The following is a 19,811-nucleotide window of genomic DNA, read 5'->3' as shown; positions in this document are numbered from 1 at the left end:
TTGAAGATTATAGTGCTGCTCTCACATGAAAATTGTTTTGTCACTCAAAATAGGGAGCACAAGTAGATCATTTAACCCGTAGTACATGTAATATAATGACAAAAGTGAATAATAAAGGCAGCGTTAACTGTAAGCACTTTTAGTTCCCTACAGCGAATAACTAGCTTGGCATCAATGTCATCATCAATATAACTAGACTTCACACATACATTTAAGTAACTCTCAGCCTTATTTTAATGCAGAAAAACTTAGAGAAATTTACAGCTATACTGTACAGTGCCTTGCAAAAGTATTCGGCCCCCTTGAACCTTGCAACCTTTCGCCACATTTCAGGCTTTAAACATAAAGATCGTGAAGTGGAACAAAATTTATTGGATAATTTAAACTTTTTTTTAACAAATAAAAAACTGAAAAGTGGGGCGTGCAATATTATTCGGCCCCCTTGCGTTAATACTTTGTAGCGCCACCTTTTGCTCCAATTTCAGCTGCAAATCGCTTGGGGTATGTTTCTACCAGTTTTGCACATCGAGAGACTGACATTCTTGCCCATTCTTCCTTGCAAAACAGCTCGAGCTCAGTGAGGTTGGATGGAGAGTGTTTGTGAACAGCAGTCTTCAGCTCTTTCCACAGATTCTCGATTGGATTCAGGTCTGGACTTTGACTTGGCCATTCTAACACCTGGATATGTTTATTTTTTAACCATTCCATTGTAGATTTGGCTTTTTGTTTTGGATCATTGTCCTGTTGGAAGATAAATCTCTGTCCCAGTCTCAGGTCTTGTGCAGATACCAACAGGTTTTCTTCCAGAATGTTCCTGTATTTGGCTGCATCCATCTTCCCGTCAATTTTAACCATCTTCCCTGTCCCTGCTGAAGAAAAGCAGGCCCAAACCATGATGCTGCCACCACCATGTTTGACAGTGGGGATGGTGTGTTCAGGGTGATGAGCTGTGTTGCTTTTACACCAAACATATCGTTTTGCAGTGTGGCCAAAATGTTCAATTTTGGTTTCATCTGACCAGAGCACCTTCTTCCACATGTTTGGTGTGTCTCCCAGGTGGCTTGTGGCAAACTTTAAACGAGACTTTTTATGGATATCTTTGAGAAATGGCTTTCTTCTTGCCAATCTTCCATAAAGGCCAGATTTGTGCAGTGTACGACTGATTGTTGTCCTATGGACAGACTCTCCCACCTCAGCCGTAGATCTCTGCAGTTCATCCAGAGTGATCATGGGCCTCTTGGCTGCATCTCTGATCAGTTTTCTCCTTGTTTGAGAAGAAAGTTTGGAAGGACGGCCGGGTCTTGGTAGATTTGCAGTGGTCTGATGCTCCTTCCATTTCAATATGATGGCTTGCACAGTGCTCCTTAAGATGTTTAAAGCTTGGGAAATCTTTTTGTATCCAAATCCGGCTTTAAACTTCTCCACAACAGTATCTCGGACCTGCCTGGTGTGTTCCTTGGTTTTCATAATGCTCTCTGCACTTTAAACAGAACCCTGAGACTATCACAGAGCAGGTGCATTTATACGTAGACTTGATTACACACAGGTGGATTATATTTATCATCATCGGTCATTTAGGACAACATTGGATCATTCAGAGATCCTCACTGAACTTCTGGAGTGAGTTTGCTGCACTGAAAGTAAAGGGGCCGAATAATATTGCACGCGCCACTTTTCAGTTTTTTATTTGTTAAAAAAGTTTAAATTATCCAATAAATGTTGTTCCAATTCACGATTGTGTCCCACTTGTTGTTGATTCTTGACAAAAAAATTAAATTTCATATCTTTATGTTTGAAGCCTGAAATGTGGCGAAAGGTTGCAAGATTCAAGGGGGCCGAATACTTTTGCAAGGCACTGTATATTAAATACAGCACACTAAGAAAAATTGTATAGTATTCAAAAAATTCTTATAAATCTTTGCATTTACTATATATAGGCTGCTTTAGATCAATATGTTAAATCCTCAAAATTGAAGGTTATAAACCTCATGGAAGCATGTATACAATTAAAAATGTTGGCATTACAGTATATTCCTTATTCAATTAAGTTAAAAAAGACAAACATACCATAACCCTAAAAGGGAAATTAAGGGAAACCCTGCTGAAAACTAAACTTGAACCGAATGGTTAAAAAAGGGCCAAGTTTTTACCCTTTGGGAAAGAAAAAAAAAAAAAAGGGGGGGGGGGGTGACGCAATGCATGACCTCGTTAGCATCCCTCTGCGCTCGTTTCCCCATCCCGTTCAACCCTTCATCACATTCTGGACACATCCTTGGCTTCTCAATAGCGTCTGGCTTGCCTCCTGGTGGCAGACCCCCCGCCCTCCAACCTCCCACCTTCCTGGGCCCTCACTCTCCCTCAGTGGGCCCTGGGACCAACGTGACCCCACCTGACCCTAAACAGTAAGGAATATGCAAACCTTTACTCTCTACACCAGCCTTCTTTACAGTATATGGTTGAGACATGTTTGTGGGAAAAGACAAACGCTTATGAAACAAGCACAAATTAAAGTAAAAAAAAAAAAAAAAAAAGATAAAAATCCAGTCGTATTTGTCTGTCGAAAGTAGCCAATGCTAATATGCAGAATGTGTTAAGTTAGTATGCAAATATAGCAAAATAAGCTGGGTAAGAAACAGAAACCACAATCTTTCATTTGTCCTATATAAGCGTCAATATGAAACATGGTACAGAAGATGATCCACTTGAGGTTCACGAAAGTGGGCCACGATGGGACGCGGGTCACTGTCCACCCACAAAAAAGATCTCTGCTGCCACCTACTGGTGACAAGCTTGCTATTGCTAAACGGATTTGAAAACTTCTGATCCCGTCAATAGCGTTGAAACTATAAAATGCCATTTTGCTGCTTTTGTTTGTAAACTGTAGATGTATTTATTCCAAGGGCGTAGTTTCGGTCTCAGCATTTGTAGGGACGATATAATGGCATAACCTGCATGTACACTTTTTGCTTGGGACGAGACATTATTAGTGCTGCAACGATTAATCGATTAACTCGAGTATTCAATTAGAAAAGAATATTCAAATTAAATTTTGTTGCCTCGAGTATTCGTTTAATTAAAGTGGCGTTGTAATGGTTTATTTGGAAAGTGATTGCATTTAGTTTTATTGATTAGGGTGGATACACTGCCCTCTGGTCTGCCTCTTTTCACATGGCTGAATCCAACTGCTCCCTGTAAAGACCAACATAAGCTCAGTTTTTGTTTGAGCTTATGTTTTTTAATGCATTCATAATTTAAGTTTATAAATTTAGCCGTTTTTTGTGGGAATATGTGTCTGAACCATTTGTTTAGAGCATTGTAAAAAAAAAAAAAAAAAAAAACTTTAGCATTTAAGCTAGTGGACTTTTTTATGTAAGTTAGCCAGTTGTTCTTTTGTTTTACATAGATCCTCATTTTTAAAAACAAATTTATACAGTTTGAGGCTCAGCTCAGGTATCTTAATTTTTCATGTTCCTTATCCGATTACTCGATTATTCGAACTAACTAGTCCACCGATTAATCGACTACTAAAATATTCGATAGCTGCAGGCCAAGACATTATTAAAACCAAACAGAGTGGGTGAACGGGGTTCAGCGCTACATTTCTTACAAATATGAACCTAATTGATTGATAGGCTAAATGATCAATGCAAAATAAATCTGTATGGATTTATACTAACTTTCACGTGTATTGGTTGAGGTGATACACCGTCTGATTGAAACCTTTGTTTAAAAAAAAAAAAAAAAAAAAAAAAACTACTGGTACTGGAGAAACATTTTGAAAACTTCCAGAATAAATGTCTGTATTTTATTAGCATATTTAAATTGCAATATTGGAACATAAATTCGTGTATATTAACATACACAATAAATACAAACATGTTAATAAGCTCATAACTATCCAGGAATTGGGGGGGAAAAATCAACATTTGTCTTAAGACCAAAGAAAGACCTCAACATTGTTTGTCTAAATGAATAAACATAACTGAAACGACTTTTTCGTCAGGGAACGACAAAAAATAAATAAAAATGGAGCCTTTCTTCAGGTAAAACACGCCTGCATTGGTCAGCCAAACTCAACAAAAAATGAAAGCTCCTTTGTGCTGCTTTAAGACCACATAGATAAAATAAAAATGAAAATTGGGGAGAAGGGGGAAAATCTTGGTTCATTACATTTCTCAGAGTTTAATGTTAACAGTAGAAAATTCATACAGGAGGATCCTTCTCTCTAAGCCGCTTCCTACTTGAGTTTTGCAGGTTAGCAAGTTCACACATTTTAATGTTATGCTAACTGTGATGCAGGTCGAACTTTTAGTAGCAAAATTAGTGATGTGTTCCCCACCAACATTGTCTTTTTACAATACTTACAGTGGCTGCTGCTGGCTGAAAAAGAAAACTTCTAATATCCCTCCTCTTCGAAGGGGGCGGAGGAGGCGCCACGCTGTCGCCATGTTGTCTGTGTCGGGGCTGCGCGCGTGTGTGTCAAGTCATCAGCCAATGAAACGTGTGTTTAAGGGGGAGGAAATGGACCGGGACATTCAGCAAGTGAAAAGGGGTAAATGCAAGTCTGAACATAATGAAAATATTTCACTTAATCATATTAGGGTCGATTCTATTGTTACAACATATGGGAAGACAATCTATGACCTATATAACTGAAGTCATTATCTAATGCAAATAAGGTTGTTTAAAAGTTGGTGGGGACAATTTGAGCAAACGTTGGTAGTGTTATGTCCCTACCGTCCCTGTGAAAACCTATGCCCTTGATTTATTCCCACACATTTGGTAATTTCATATGATCAGACATTTTAATTCCTAGTTCATTCCTGACATCTGTGAACTATATAATTTTTTGTTGTTAAGGGGCAATGTTTAGAAGACTTCCTCTCTCACAAAGGTTATCCAGATATGAGTGACTAGTGATCTTCCACTGTTTTTGCCCAGCTGATGGGCTGGTAATACAACCCCTAGCAAAAAGTATGCAATCACCATTCTCGGATGAGCACTCACTCAGACATTTAATTATGTAGAACAAACTCAGATAAAAAGCTTGAAAAAATAATGAATTATTTCAAAAGTGCAACTCTTTAGCATTCAGAAACACTAAAAGAAATGAATAAAAACATTGTGGTGGTCAGTAAATGTTACTTTTATATAGTAAGTGCAGGGAAATATATATAGAATCACTCCATTCTGAGGAAAAAAAAAATGGAATCACGAGAAACAAAGAAATAACAATCAAAACACATCTCTAGTATTTAGTTGCACCACATCTGGCTTTCATGACAACTCGCAGTCTCTGAGGCATGGACTTGATGAGTATTCATCAATTTGGTGCCAACTCTCTTTGATTGCGGTCGCCAGATCATCCTTGCAGATCGGCCCTTGCTGTGGACCTTTTTTTTTCCAATTTCCACCACAGGTTTTGAATAGGGTTGAGATCTGGGCTATTTGCAGGCCATGACATTGACTGGATGAGTCTTTCTCCAAGGAATGCTTTAACATTTTAGCTCCATGGCATAATGCATTGTCATCTTGGAAAATGACAAACATATTTTCAATTGAAGGGATATGAAAGCGGTCTAAAAATTTCAATCTAAACTTGTGCATTTATTGAAGATTTAACCACAGCCATCTTCCCAGTGCCTTTGCCTAACATGCAGCCCCATATCATCAAGGACGGAGGGAATTTTGATGTTTTCTTCAGGCAGTCATCTTTGTAAATCTTACTGGAACAGCACCAAACCAAAGTTCCAGCATCATCACCTTGTCCAATGCAGATTCTTGACAAGGTGATGCAGATTCTTGACTTTTGACAAGGTGATGATGCTGGAAATTTGCATTTTCATACTAATTATTTTTTCAAGCTTTTTATCAGAGTTTGTTCTACATGATGTCTGCATGAGTGCTCATTCGAGACTGTTGATTCCATACTTTTTGGTAGGAGTTATAACTTGTCAACTTGCACATCCATAAAATAAAGCGTATTATTCGAAAGGTTGGGGACTGAATCTTCTCGACGGCATCTGGGGCACGGATTCTATCCTGGCCAGCCAGCTTTTCATTGTTCTTTTGTTAATGAATTTATTCAGTTTGGGTGATTATTGCCTTCTTATTGCTCCTGAATTGTGACATCTCTTGTTCTTACTTGTGGGGGGAATTTTTCCCCCCTTCAGTTTGCGTTAGTATTTTTCTGCTACTGGTCCTTCTAAAAAAATTTGCATATTGTGATAAAGTTTATTATTTTCTGTAATGTACTGATAAACATTAGACTTTCATATATTTTAAATTCATTACACACAACTGAAGTTCAAGCCTTTTATTGTTTTAATATTGATGGTTTTGGCAAAAAAGTCAAGAAAAACTAGAAAAAAATCCTGATCTCAAAAAATTAGCATATAATGAAAAGATACTCTAAAGAAGCTACTAACCTAATCATCTGAATCAACGAATTAAAACCCCTGCGAAAGATTCCTGAGGCTTTTAAAAACTCCCAGCCTGGTTCACTACTCAAAACCGCAATCATGGGCAAGACTTCCGACCTGACTGCTGTCCAGAAGGCCATCATTGACACCCTCAAGCAAGAGGCTAAGACACAGAAAGAAATATCTGAGCGAATAGGCTGTTCCCAGAGTGCTGTATCAAGGCACCTCAGTGGGAAGTCAGTTGGAAGGAAAAAGTGTGGCAGGAAACGCTGCACAACCAGAAGAGGTGACCGCACCCTGAGAAAGATTGTGGAGAAGGGCCGATTCCAGACCTTGGGGGACCTGCAGAAACAGTGGACTGAGTCTGGAGTAGAAACATCTAGAGCCACCGTGCACAGGCGTTCCCTGGAAATGGAATTCAGGTGCCGCATTCCCCAGGTCAAGCCACTTTTGAACCTTAAACAGCGGCAGAAGCGCCTGACCTGGGCTACAAGACAGCAGCACTGGACTGTTGCTCAGTGGTCCAAAGTACTTTTTTCAGATGAAAGCAAATTTTGCATGTGATTCAGAAATTAAGGTGCCAAGAGTTTGGAGGAAGACTGGGGAGAAGGAAATGCCAAAATGCCTGAAGTCCAGTGTCAAGTACCCACAGTCAGTGATGGTCTGGGGTGCCATGTCAGCTGCCGGTGTTGGCACCTGCTCACAGTGCCAAAACCACTGGTAAATGGTTTACTGACCATGGCATTACTGTGCTCAATTGGCCTGCCAACTCTCCTGACCTGAACCCCATAGAGAATCTGTGGGATGTTGTGAAGAGGAAGTTGAGAGACACCCGACCCAACACTGTGGATGAGCTTAAGGCCGCTATTGAAGCATCCTGGGCCTCCATAACACCTCAGCATAGCCACAGGATGATTGCCTCCATGCCACGTCGCATTGAAGCGGTCATTTCTGCAAAAGGATTCCCGACCAAGAATTGAGTGCATAGCTGATATAATTAATTGAAGGTTGACTTTTTTGTATTAAAAAACACTTTTTTGTATTGGTCAGATGAAATATGCTATTTTCTTTAGATAGGGATTCTTGTTTTTTCTTCACTTTTTTGCCCAAATCATTAATATTAAAACAATAAAAGGCTTGAACTACTTCAGTTGTGTGTAATGAATCTAAAATATATGAAAGTCTAATGTTTATCAGTGCATTACAAAAAATAATGAACTATCACAATACGCTCATTTTTTGTTTTTGTTTTTCAGAAGGATTAGTATATCTATATATAGTGGGGAATGATACATGCAGTAAGTGCATTAGTTTACAGCAGGGTTGTTCGGTAGACCGTGTAGCAGAGTTGTATGAACCAGACCAAAATACTAGCTGGCAAGTTTCAAAGACAGCATACTCTTTAGTGCAATACACATACACTAGATGGCGCTAACATGGTTTATTTACCTTGTTGCATGATAAGAGAATGAAATCGTTTGAACATTGCCATTGTGAGGTGCACATGCGCGAGTTCCATCACATGACCTTTTTATTTTTTTTAATACTCCAGTTTTTCATAAAAGCTGCTCCATGCTAGGCACAACCTCTTCAGCAGTCTTCTTTACAGATCAACCCCCTTAGCCTGGATTGAACGGTATTATATGAATACAATGTGGTCATGGTTCAGTCAGCCAGTCTTCCCCAACAGCTTTCAAGTCATCTAGTGAAGTCTACATTTTAGTATTGCTATATACAGTGTCCCAAAATATTGTATACACTCTTTGACTTTAGATAATATTTTTTTTCTATTCCACATTTATTTTGGAGTAAGAATAGCAGATACTGGGCTTACGTTGGAGCAAAAAGAAAATTGTTCTGAAACATTCTGGAAATGTGACAAGAAAGCTGAAGTGGCAAGACGCTTTACGCCCGAGTTCCAAAGCGATGCCCATTTCACCAATCGTAGATGGCTTTAAAAAATCATGGGGACCATCCAGTGCATGAGAAAAAAAAAAGGTCCAAATAGTCCCCTGGCTGAAAGTCCACACAAGACAGTGACCCCAGCCAAATTCAAGAGACGTTCCACTGTGAGATGAGGATTTTCTTGTGCCCAGTAACCGCAGTCATGGCGATTTATCGAGCCATTCAATTTAAATGTGGCTTCGTCGCTCGAGAAATTTTCAGTGAAAATGTGTCATCGTCTCCACTCGCACAATTCAATCCTTCGATCAGGGTCATCTTCGTTGACAGCATGAACTAGCACTGGAATAAAACTTTGGCATTGCACAGGTTTCAAAATGCAATGGACGCTTGATTTTGGGATGCCTGTTTCAAGTGATAGTTGACAGATTTTCGTGAGGAATTCTGAACATTAGCAATAATATCTTGCTCTTTAGATGGGCTTGTCGATTTTCTCATTCGCTGGATGGTCCCATGATTCTCAACGCTATCTACAATTCGTGAAACTTACGCGTGTTGGGGCATCTCTGTGGAACTCATACTTCAGCTTTGTTTTCACATTTCCAGAATTTTTTCTGAACAAATTTTTTATTGCTCAAACGTAAGCCCAGAATCGGCCATTCTTACTCCAAAATCAAATCTGAAATAGAAAAAAAAAATGTATTGGCTATTTCTAGTCAAAGAGTGTATTTATAGTCAAAGAGTGTATACATTATTTTGAGACACTCTGTATATGGCGGGAAACCTCAGACAAGACTGAAAAAGCAGTTTCTGCTCTTGCAATCCTCTTTTACAGAAACTACTGTATTTTAAGCCAAAACTACTGTGTTTGATAGAACAATGTGTTTGTATGCTGCCATAGCAGATTCATGGCGCATTAAGCCCCTGAACTATTTTAAATTGTGGAATAAACAAGATGAGGGGCTCAAGCAATGTCCAAGCATGACCCAGTTTAGGAAGTGGTACAAGCACATGGTTTTCACTGGGTATAGGGAAGAGGAAGGGGTTAAATTATAGGGGGTTTTCACATATCTGTTATTGGCTAAGTCCTGTTTATTTTTGTTTATCTTGCATCTTATGTATATGGTTATTTTATTTCATTGTTAATATGAGGACTAGTTACATAGGGCGGACAGATATAATTAAGGAATAGAAATGGGGGGTAGGTTTTAATAAGCAAATGCTTCATCCTACTCCTTTTTGGACACAATGAATAAATTCTGATCTTGTTTATTATTATCATTATTATTATTGTCTTACCTATTGTTTCTGTTATCTCAAGAATATCATTGGTTCTGTCTGATTTAAAAAAAAAAAAGAAAAAAATTCATTTTGTTTTTCGTTTGTTTTGTCTATTATTTTTATTTTTTTCTAATGTCCAAATAAAGCATTCATTCATTCATTCATTCATTCAAATTTGTCCATTTTACCCTGGAAACCTCCGTTTACAGATCTCGCGCAACCGCTATTGTTTCAACCCAGCTATAAAATGAAGGTAGTTATATTTATTATTCAAAATGTCTGTCATGTTTAGCTTAGAATCATTGTTGTCTAATATTTCATGAAAAAAAAAAACTAAAAAATTATTCACTCGCATATTTTAAACTTTTAAACAAATTACGTCACAATGACAAAAATGGCGTCTATAAAAAAAAGTCACGGATATCTACCTCATAACTATCGCATAATTGTATCTTTTTTTGTTACTGTCGCATTTCCTCCGATATGTTAGATGATAAATAATGGATCCAAACAAAGACAAATTGATATTAAAAAAAAAAAAAAATTTAAAAGGGTAAATATATGAAAAAACATCTCGACCACTCTTTGATGTCTGCGATTTCTGCATCGCGACCCTTGTTATATTACCATGTTTCACCAATAGAATCCCCCCAAAATCCAGCTGTGGCCATTCACAGCTGTGTCTTGACACTCAACGATACATGCTACACGGAGTTTTGATCAAAACAAGGTAAGTACGCGATAATATCTCAAAGTCATGGCGTCTCTAATTCTGCTCTCGCGTGCGCTCACCTCCAGATAGGGTTTCACTGTTTATTTATTTATTTATTTTAAATGTCCTCCAGTTCAAAATTATTCTTCCCCTAGAAAATTGAGATTTTAAGCTTTCCAATGATGTAGCACACATGCATATAGGACAATTTTGAAATTTGGCCAAATTGGGGGTCTCAGAGCAGAACTTAAAAGTCGCCTGAGTGTTTTCCGCCATATATCATAAACCCCCCAATAGTCGCAATGTCAGTTTTTCCCCTATTATCGTTAAGCACTAATTTATAATATATGAGTATATATTTCCTCTTTTAGAGTGTTTTCAATTAAATCCACTCGTTGAATATCAGTACTGCTTTTATCGAAAGCATGACATCTGAGGCGTGAAAGAATTTATGAATGATCGCTTTTATAGCCTTTTTTCTATCGATGTCATTCATTAGTTTCCATTGCACAGTGAGGTAATGACATCCACCAGCGGCTGCCTAACGTATCAAGCTATTTTGGAGACGAGGATGCCCTTTAGACTTCAGACAGGATGCACAACACTGGTCTTGTCAATTCGCTTTAAATTGCTTCAATGTGGCATCTGTGTGTTCCTATTCCAAAGCCTAGTTGAAAAGCTGAACTTGATTTGGGGTTAATCAGAGGCATTTAAATGGTGGCAGTTGTGTGCAGACTTTATGAGTTTGCACAACCACATCGCCTAGATAGATGTATTCTTCTCAAATATATATTTTTCCAAAAGAGTTTTACAGGATGTGTGTCACATTCATGGAGGTAATTTTAAAATAACCGGAGTATGTAGACCTTTAATAGCAACTTTATAGTACAACTTGAATGAGAACTCTGCTGTGGATACTGTTAACAGCACCAGAGTTAAAAAAGTTTTTTTTTTTTTTAATTGATATACCTGACTTTGACCATGGCTTTGAAATTGTTGACCTAAATTTGGTAATTCCTGTTCACATTTATAATTGTCATATTAATGTACAGGGTTGGACAAAATAATGGAAACACCTAACATTTTGGCATCCCAATCATTGAACATAATTATTAAATAATGTAATGAGGAACATTCTTATGAAGTTGAGCATATTGTATTGCCGGCACAATCCCCAGACCTCAACATTATTGAGCTTTTATGGTCAGTTTTAGAGATTCAATTAAGACATCGATTTCCACCGCCATCATCTCTAAGAGTTAGAGGGTATTCTAACTGAAGAATGGCTTAAAATTCCTTTAGAAACAATTCACAAGTTGTACGAATCAATACCTGGGAGAATTGAGGCTGTAATTGCAGCAAAAGGCGGACCTACACCATATTAGTTTTTTTGTTGATTTTTTAAGGGTATTACTACTATTACTGTAGCAAATATAATTTTTAATGGATCTATTGTCATTAGCTGTCATTGACGGTGATATATGTCTAATCCATTTGAACTGGGAGGACCTGGCAGCAAATGAACGCAAACGGCAAAAAACATTCTAAATATCAGTGTCGTTTTTTTTTAGCATATACATGAGCAACCCAAATGTATTTTCATATAGTTTTATTAAAATCTTTATCAAAAGGAAATTTGCAAACATCACGGTATAGTAGCTTTACCTGCTTGCGGCAATACGGGTTGCAGCTTACAGCGGAGGTAGCGTCATGTCTGCCCGGTGACGTATTGCTGCCCTTCAGGGAAGGCAGTAGGTTGTATAGTTATCTCCTGATTGGGCAACATCACTACCCTGAAACCACACAACCTACTACCTCACCCCGTACGAACATCAGAAAGACTTGACAACCACGGAGGCACAACATGAATATAAATAACTAAAACCAAACGTAACGATAATGAAAACATTATGGGCTGAAGCAACAACACTTCAACATTAAAGGTCACGGAGTGTAAAACAGAAAAATGTTTAAAAATGCAGTTACAATGATGCGCCACTAGGCGAGGCTGCAGCTTCGAGAACATCTTCAGTGGTCCGGTCGGGTCCAAAACATCAGACGACATTACAGTCACTTCAGGAAAGACAGTAAGTTGTATAGTTATCTGACAGGAAGGGTATGACCCTAAAACTATACAACCTACTACCTCACCCCAAAGGACAGTCTGGCAACATTCGGTCCGTCCAGATTCACGCTCCTCACTGACTTTGACAAGCAAAAAACATGTTACGAGACATTTATTCATATCAAGTAATATTTTTAAACCTGACTGTTGTTGAATGACTGTTAGTGTCCCAACAATATCATCACAATATTTTAAAGGGTACCTCGGACTTAAAGACTTGTAGGCAGACTTGTAGGCTCTAATAAGCCACAATTTTTCTTTTACTAAAAGATGTTAATAGAAACACATAAAATATTGCCATTGATTTAAAAATCTATAATATTTCGTACATGTTTTGACCTACGGAGGGCACCATGTTTTAAGCACGCAATGGACGCTAAGGTTGATGACGTAAATTGTCACTCACTCAACGAATACTACCGTGTTACTGCAATTCCTTCTACGCGGCAAGACGTCCAACACATGTGCTCATCGGTTAAAAGCGGCGAGTGCTTACGATTTGTGTTTTTATTGAGTCTTTTATTACATTTTCAATGCCTCAAAATACATTTTGCATGTGTTTCCCTCTCATACTTTTAAGCATTGTGTTTTCTTGTGGTAGTTTTAAAGCAGATTGTTGATCTGTTGACCAGATTAGTCATGTAGCACAGTGGTCCCCAACTTTTTTTGCACCACAGACCAGTGTAATGTGGGCCTTTTATTCACGGACAGGCAACATGTGGGAGAAAATGACAATAAATATAAAATAACCCGTCGCGGCTAAAAACTTATATTAAGCGCAGGGAAAATGTCACTCACCATTCACTGAATCAAACTTTTTTTTTAACAGCGGCCTCTCCTAAAAACTTGTCGGCAAATATCCGTATTCGCAAGCATAATGAGTTCTTATCCAATTGTGAAAGGTTTCTTAGCTTTGGCTATACAGTTCGCCATGAAGTATGATGCTCTCAGTGCATTCGCTTTTGTTGCCTCATTTGCTAGCTTTAAGCCACATATTATGCAGAATGGACTTGATTATAGGCTCCTCTGCTGGCTCAGCAGGTGGCCTTTTCCAAGTAAAAAAGATGTCCAAAGACATAGTCGCCCGCAGCACACAGCCAACAGCAGCAAAAGTTACTGTTTACATTGACTGGCGCTGGGCTGCTATAGGTGTGCAAACACCCTAGTAATTGGGGCCAACTGTGTCAAGAGCCACCGGCCAGATTGCAGTCGTTCATAAATTATTTATCTGCGGACCGGTAGCAAATGTGCCATGGACCGATACCGGTCCGCGGCCCAGTGGATGGGGACCACTGACGTAGCATATTTAAACCACCGTTATTTGATATTACTACGCTTAAGTATTTTCTAAAGGAGGCATCTCAGTATTGTGTGTCTGCATGCATCTAAACAAAACAAGCTGAAAGTGCATGGTAGTATTTTGGGTGTCAAATTTGCCTCTTGTAGCAGGTTTCGCCAGTGTAGCACATTTGGCACAACACAGTTTTTTTTTTCCAACTCTCGTCTCGTCTTTCCTGTTCACTTTGCTTTTGCTGCTCGTTTTGTGAAATATCGACTGTGCTGTCATGCTCATTAATGTTCTCGGGTTCAAATTGAAATGGTTGAACAGATGACATGTTTATGTCGCTAGAGTCATACTCTGGAAGCCCGGCAGTGTAACCATGTGACGTCACTGCCCTGCGGCGTCAACAACAATGGTAACGTACTAGTTAAACTAATTTTACAAATTGTATCAAAATGAAGACATCAAGAGGGGTTTCCAATATTAAATTACTTGAAATCATAATAACATTTATCTCTTAAGAACTACAAGTCTTTCTATCAATGGATCTCTTTAAGACATTTTTAAATTAATTTGTAAACTCAACTTCATTTTATTGATCATGAACAGAACCAATAGAGATGCGCGGAACCTCGTTTAAAAATCCAACCTGTGATATATTTGCCATTACATTACTGTAAATTTCTCACTCTGTCTTATTCGCCATGTGTTTCTCACCTCCTGGGCACCATGAAGATCATCCTTGTGAACCTTATCTTGGCGGAAGAGTGGTGCAGCATGGCAGCAGGACTCCACCTATAAGAACCAAAGACAAAAATTGTCTATAAGGGGCCGTTTACATGGTGACTCTCCGAGAGGACAAAAAATTTCATGTTTGCATTTATATGGTTCCGTCTCCATTCGAACAATGTTGCAATTCCGCATGAAAACGATGTAGTATTCATGCCAGGCCCTAGGGGGCAGTGCCGATTTACAAGGCGACACCGAATGATGCACTTTGACCTCCTCAGACAAAGAGGGAAGACAACATGCCTGGATTGCCCGCCCACTCCATGCAATGATATTTTCTTTTGTTCAAACATGCACAAAAATTCATATATACATTAAAAATATGATAAAAACAGTAAATTCAAGCCAACGTTCCGGCCTAGTTGCTGTTTTCAATGTTTAGTAGCACCGCTGCGCACGCCCAACGTGACGTGTACGAGTGCTGACTTTATCGGCGCAGTCCCGCGCCGCGGGAGCTTTTGATATGCATGCGGAGCAAGCCCCTCTCAAGCACTCGCAATGGAATTCTTCCACTTTGGAGGCAGGATTCCAAGGTTTGCGTCTTCGCCGAAACCATACGAACATTGCGTTTTCGTGTCGCAGAGTCGCCATGTAAACTGCCCCTAAATTTAACAAAATGTAATACAAATAGTTACTGCCGTCTATCCCAGTTCAAATTTGACGTCTAACGCCTTTAATGGCAGCCAATGAGTTAAGCTGAGAGGTACATTGTACAGTGCCTTGCAAAAGTATTCGGCCCCCTTGAATCTTGCAACCTTTCGCCACATTTCAGGCTTCAAACAAAGATATGAAATTTAATTTTTTTGTCAAGAATCAACGACAAGTGGGACACAATCATGAAGTGGAACAACATTTATTGGATAATTTAAACTTTTAACAAATAAAAAACTGAAAAGTGGGGCGTGCAATATTATTCGGCCCTTTTACTTTCAGTGCAGCAAACTCACTCCAGAAGTTCAGTGAGGATCTCTGAATGATCCAATGTTGTCCTAAATGACCGATGATGATAAATAGAATCCACCGGTGTGTAATCAAGTCTACGTATAAATGCACCTGCTCTGTGGTAGTCTCAGGGTTCTGTTTAAAGTGCAGAGAGCATTATGAAAACCAAGGAACACACCAAGCAGGTCCGAGATACTGTTGTGGAGAAGTTTAAAGCCGGATTTGGCTACAAAAAGATTTCCCAAGCTTTAAACATCTCAAGGAGCACTGTGCAAGCCATCATATTGAAATGGAAGGAGCATCAGACCACTGCAAATCTACCAAGACCCGGCCGTCCTTCCAAACTTTCTTCTCAAACAAGGAGAAAACTGATCACTCTGGATGAACTGCAGAGATCTACAGCTGAGGTGGGAGAGTCTGTCCATAGGACAACAATCAGTCGTACACTGCACAAATCTGGCCTTTATGGAAGAGTGGCAAGAAGAAAGCCATTTCTCAAAGATATCCATAAAAAGTCTCGTTTAAAGTTTGCCACAAGCCACCTGGGAGACACACCAAACATGTGGAAGAAGGTGCTCTGGTCAGATGAAACCAAAATTTAACTTTTTGGCCACAAAGCAAAACGATATGTTTGGCGTAAAAGCAACACAGCTCATCACCCTGAACACACCATCCCCACTGTCAAACATGGTGGTGGCAGCATCATGGTTTGGGCCTGCTTTTCTTCAGCAGGGACAGGGAAGATGGTTAAAATTGACGGGAAGATGGATGCAGCCAAATAGAGGAACATTCTGGAAGAAAACCTGTTGGTATCTGCACAAGACCTGAGACTGGGACAGAGATTTATCTTCCAACAGGACAATGATCCAAAACATAAAGCCAAATCTACAATGGAATGGTTAAAAAATAAACGTATCCAGGTGTTAGAAAGGCCAAGTCAAAGTCCAGACCTGAATCCAATCGAGAATCTGTGGAAAGAGCTGAAGACCGCTGTTCACAAACACTCTCCATCCAACCTCACTGAGCTCGAGCTTTTTGCAAGGAAGAATGGGCAAGAATGTCAGTCTCTCGATGTGCAAAACTGATAGAAACATACCCCAAGCGACTTGCAGCTGTAATTGGAGCAAAAGGTGGCGCTACAAAGTATTAACGCCACTTTTCAGTTTTTTATTTGTTAAAAAAGTTTAAATTATCCAATAAATTTTGTTCCACTTCACGATTGTGTCCCACTTGTTGTTGATTCTTGACAAAAAATTAAAATTTTATATCTTTATGTTTGAAGCCTGAAATGTGGCGAAAGGTTGCAAGGTTCAAGGGGGCCGAATACTTTTGCAAGGCACTGTATGTGCTGAGCTCTGTGGCCAGCAGGAGACTATCGTACATTATTCAGCACGCTAGTACTTACAACAGCGCCGGTGGCTGAGTGGAAGAAAAGTGCACCCTGGCATGCTCACATTATGGACAGAGCCGGATGGCATTTTGACAACGTGAACATACTGTTCTTTGGGTAAAAAAGACCTTGCATGGGGGCAGAGTCGATATAATTAAACGAGAATTGCATGGTTGCGGATGACCGCAGAATATTTCACCAGACATCATCTGGATTTTCTCATGCTGACGTGACAAGTAACATGCTGTCAATACGGGGGCAAAGTGGAAGCCCATGAAGTTGGGTGGCGACAGGGCTTGCAAAATTGGCGCCACCATTGGTTCTGCGATTGACTTTTAAGTTGTTCCAACAACAAAACATTATCCCTCTATAGGGAAAAAATAGAATTTGTGCCACGGTCCTTTGGTCCCCATTGGTTAGTTGGCAAAGTTTTAAACATCTATATTCAAAGCTGGCATACAATGTGAAAAAAAATCATGACTGCACATTAAAAATGAATAGTTAAATTTATTGCGCATTGAAGACAACTAATGGACAGTAATAATGTCTTGCTAGTCATTAGCCTTTATGGTAATATATTTCTTACATTAACATGTTCATTTTCCTGACTTTCATGGAAGCAGCGCAGATTCCTTTCTGAACCAGTGATCTAAATCTGAACGTGAATGGTTGTCATTGTCTTTAGTTGACTGGCGAACACAGATCGCTTTTGGATCCAGCTCGCCACAACCCTCAAGAGAATAAGCAAAATAGAAAATGGATGGTGTCTTGGCATTAAACTTTCCTTTGATTGCAGTCAGTTCCATTTCCTGTTCATGTTTTTAGCATCCCCTTTTTTCTTCATGGCATTATTGAAAACCTTTTGAGGCAACAATTTTTGGTCTCTAAATTGTACCACAAATAAGTGTTTTTATGACGGCACTGACATACGATACTGACTAATGGTGCACAATTGAGCTAGCTAACGCAGCGGTGTACAAGTACGTAATTAAACAGCACAAGAAGGCATGATCAGTTAATACCATACTCTTGCAATATTTATTGCTAAACAATTACTGAAAAACTTTGATTCCAACTAAGTCCATTTTCAATCTTTGCAGCTGTTGGGGCCAAACGGAATATTCATTTCACATTTTAAAAAGAAAATCAACGACAATGTAGACTGCAACAAATAATTGACGTAACAAAACAATGTCTATACGAGTCAATAATGACTTATTGATGTTAGCTCACATTGCCTGCATGAGAACAAAACGTTTGTCAATGGGGTACTCCATTATATCCCTCTGACTGACAAATTAACTATTAACCTCTGATTGCTCTAGTTTTGATCAGAAATCGAAAGCAGACACCTCATATTTCACCCTCATAATGCAGAGATCCACAGTCTGTACTTCATAAAGAAGATTGAGGCATGCGGTCCTGTCAGGCTGCTGACTGGACATCCCTCATTCTAATATAGTAGCTGGCTCCAAGTCCAATCTGGCTGAGCGTCTGCTTTCAAGTGAAGCCAGTTGCTCTCATCGAGTGACAGGAAAATGTTGCATGCACACACTTTAATGCAAGCATGCACTACAGGCTAAAAACACCTTTTTTCTAAGACGGGTTCTTGGAAGTGCACAAAGTCAGCAAGATAGCTCAGACGAGTGAAAGTGGAGAGCTTGTAACCGATAGCCGCTTTGGCTGGGCACCTCGGCGAGCAGCTGACGACCTGCTTTCTTTCGCCACCTCGACGTCTCATAATGTCACACGAAATGCACACTGGTAGCGATATCCGAATATGCCACACACGACGTAAAAACACGACACCTTCATCAGTGCTTCAAGGCGGCCTCCGCATAGGAGACTGGCACGGTTTAGAAAGCCACTTTAATTCAATCACACTTATGTCTGAGTGCTATCGATCAATACTGGGTCTCAGTGCAGCGATAGGACAAAGTGAAGTGAAGCGCTCTAACCTTGTAATGTGATCTATTGGCTTCTTTGGTCAGTGCGGTGGGTAGGTTAGCATATGATAGCATATGAATGTTTCGAGAGAATAGGCCCGTGAATCCCTGCTCTGCTTTACTATCTAATGTTGAAATTGGTACAATAATTCAATGGCTTTGAAGGTTTGTGCTAGGGTATGATTATCTTGGTTTAAAATCAATCTGTGTTAACCCTTAAAAGTCGCGCGACACATCCTGCGCGCATGTCATCTTTGAAGCTTCGTCACGTTGTAATTACGTCACCCACGTGCTGGTGGTTATCTCGTTTGAGAGTGTGCAAGTTGAGGTTCAATCTAGTATCAATCTTTTAAATACTTTTATTTCCCTCAGAAAATATACATTAAAACGTCGCACAGCCCGCGTGTTTATCTCCATATTTCCATAATTTCTCATCCTTTTTCAAAACTGAAAGCACATGAAAAACTACATATCCTAGGGGCCATTGTGAGGTCACGAAGAACTTGCCGAGCAAGGCGCCACCCAAGGCGCCACCTAAAGAGAGTGAAGCGTGGTAGCGAGCGACGGTCGGTTGGATCGAATGAGCGACTTTGAAACAAGCAGAATGAAATTAATCGAAGACTAAATTTAGTACAAGCTAATGCATTATTTAGTCAACTTGAGAAACCTCGATGGACCAGATTTGTCGTTGTTTTCTTCGGATGAGTCGGCGAGTTAGAAGAGTGACAGGCTGACAGCAGAACTGAGCTAGTTTATTGTCAATATTTTTGAAAATACTTTTTTTCAATGTTATATTTGATTTTTAGCCTTCACTATCAAGCTTTTCACTTAGTATATTGATGTGTGTGTTTGAGAAGCGTGTTTATAGGTATATACTTTTTATAAAGTGATGGGTGCAATACCTAACCTCACAAAGAGCACAAAGAGTTATCTTCCAAACCCTTTTTGGATTAGATGATATATATTTCCCACTATTTTGCACTGTTGGTCTACTGTATATAACCTGTTTTGACCATAGTA

At 39.3% G+C, this 19,811-nt stretch overlaps 1 protein-coding gene across 6 annotated transcripts in view; it reads right to left on the bottom strand.

Annotated features, from left to right (window-relative positions):
- pparab (peroxisome proliferator-activated receptor alpha b) overlaps positions 1-19,811 on the bottom strand; it is a 184,005-nt gene that overhangs the window by 94,695 nt on the left and 69,499 nt on the right. For all 6 annotated transcript variants that reach the window (XM_057836788.1, XM_057836792.1, XM_057836790.1 and 3 more), the window contains one exon: positions 14,442-14,519. The gene's annotated coding sequence lies outside the window, so the exon portion shown is untranslated. The remainder of the gene's footprint in view (positions 1-14,441; positions 14,520-19,811) is intronic.

Source organism: Corythoichthys intestinalis, chromosome 5, assembly GCF_030265065.1.
Source record: "Corythoichthys intestinalis isolate RoL2023-P3 chromosome 5, ASM3026506v1, whole genome shotgun sequence".
NCBI classification, from domain to species: domain Eukaryota; kingdom Metazoa; phylum Chordata; class Actinopteri; order Syngnathiformes; family Syngnathidae; genus Corythoichthys; species Corythoichthys intestinalis.
Note: the sequence above shows the minus strand (reverse complement) of the source record. Positions and strands in the feature narration are given on the sequence as shown.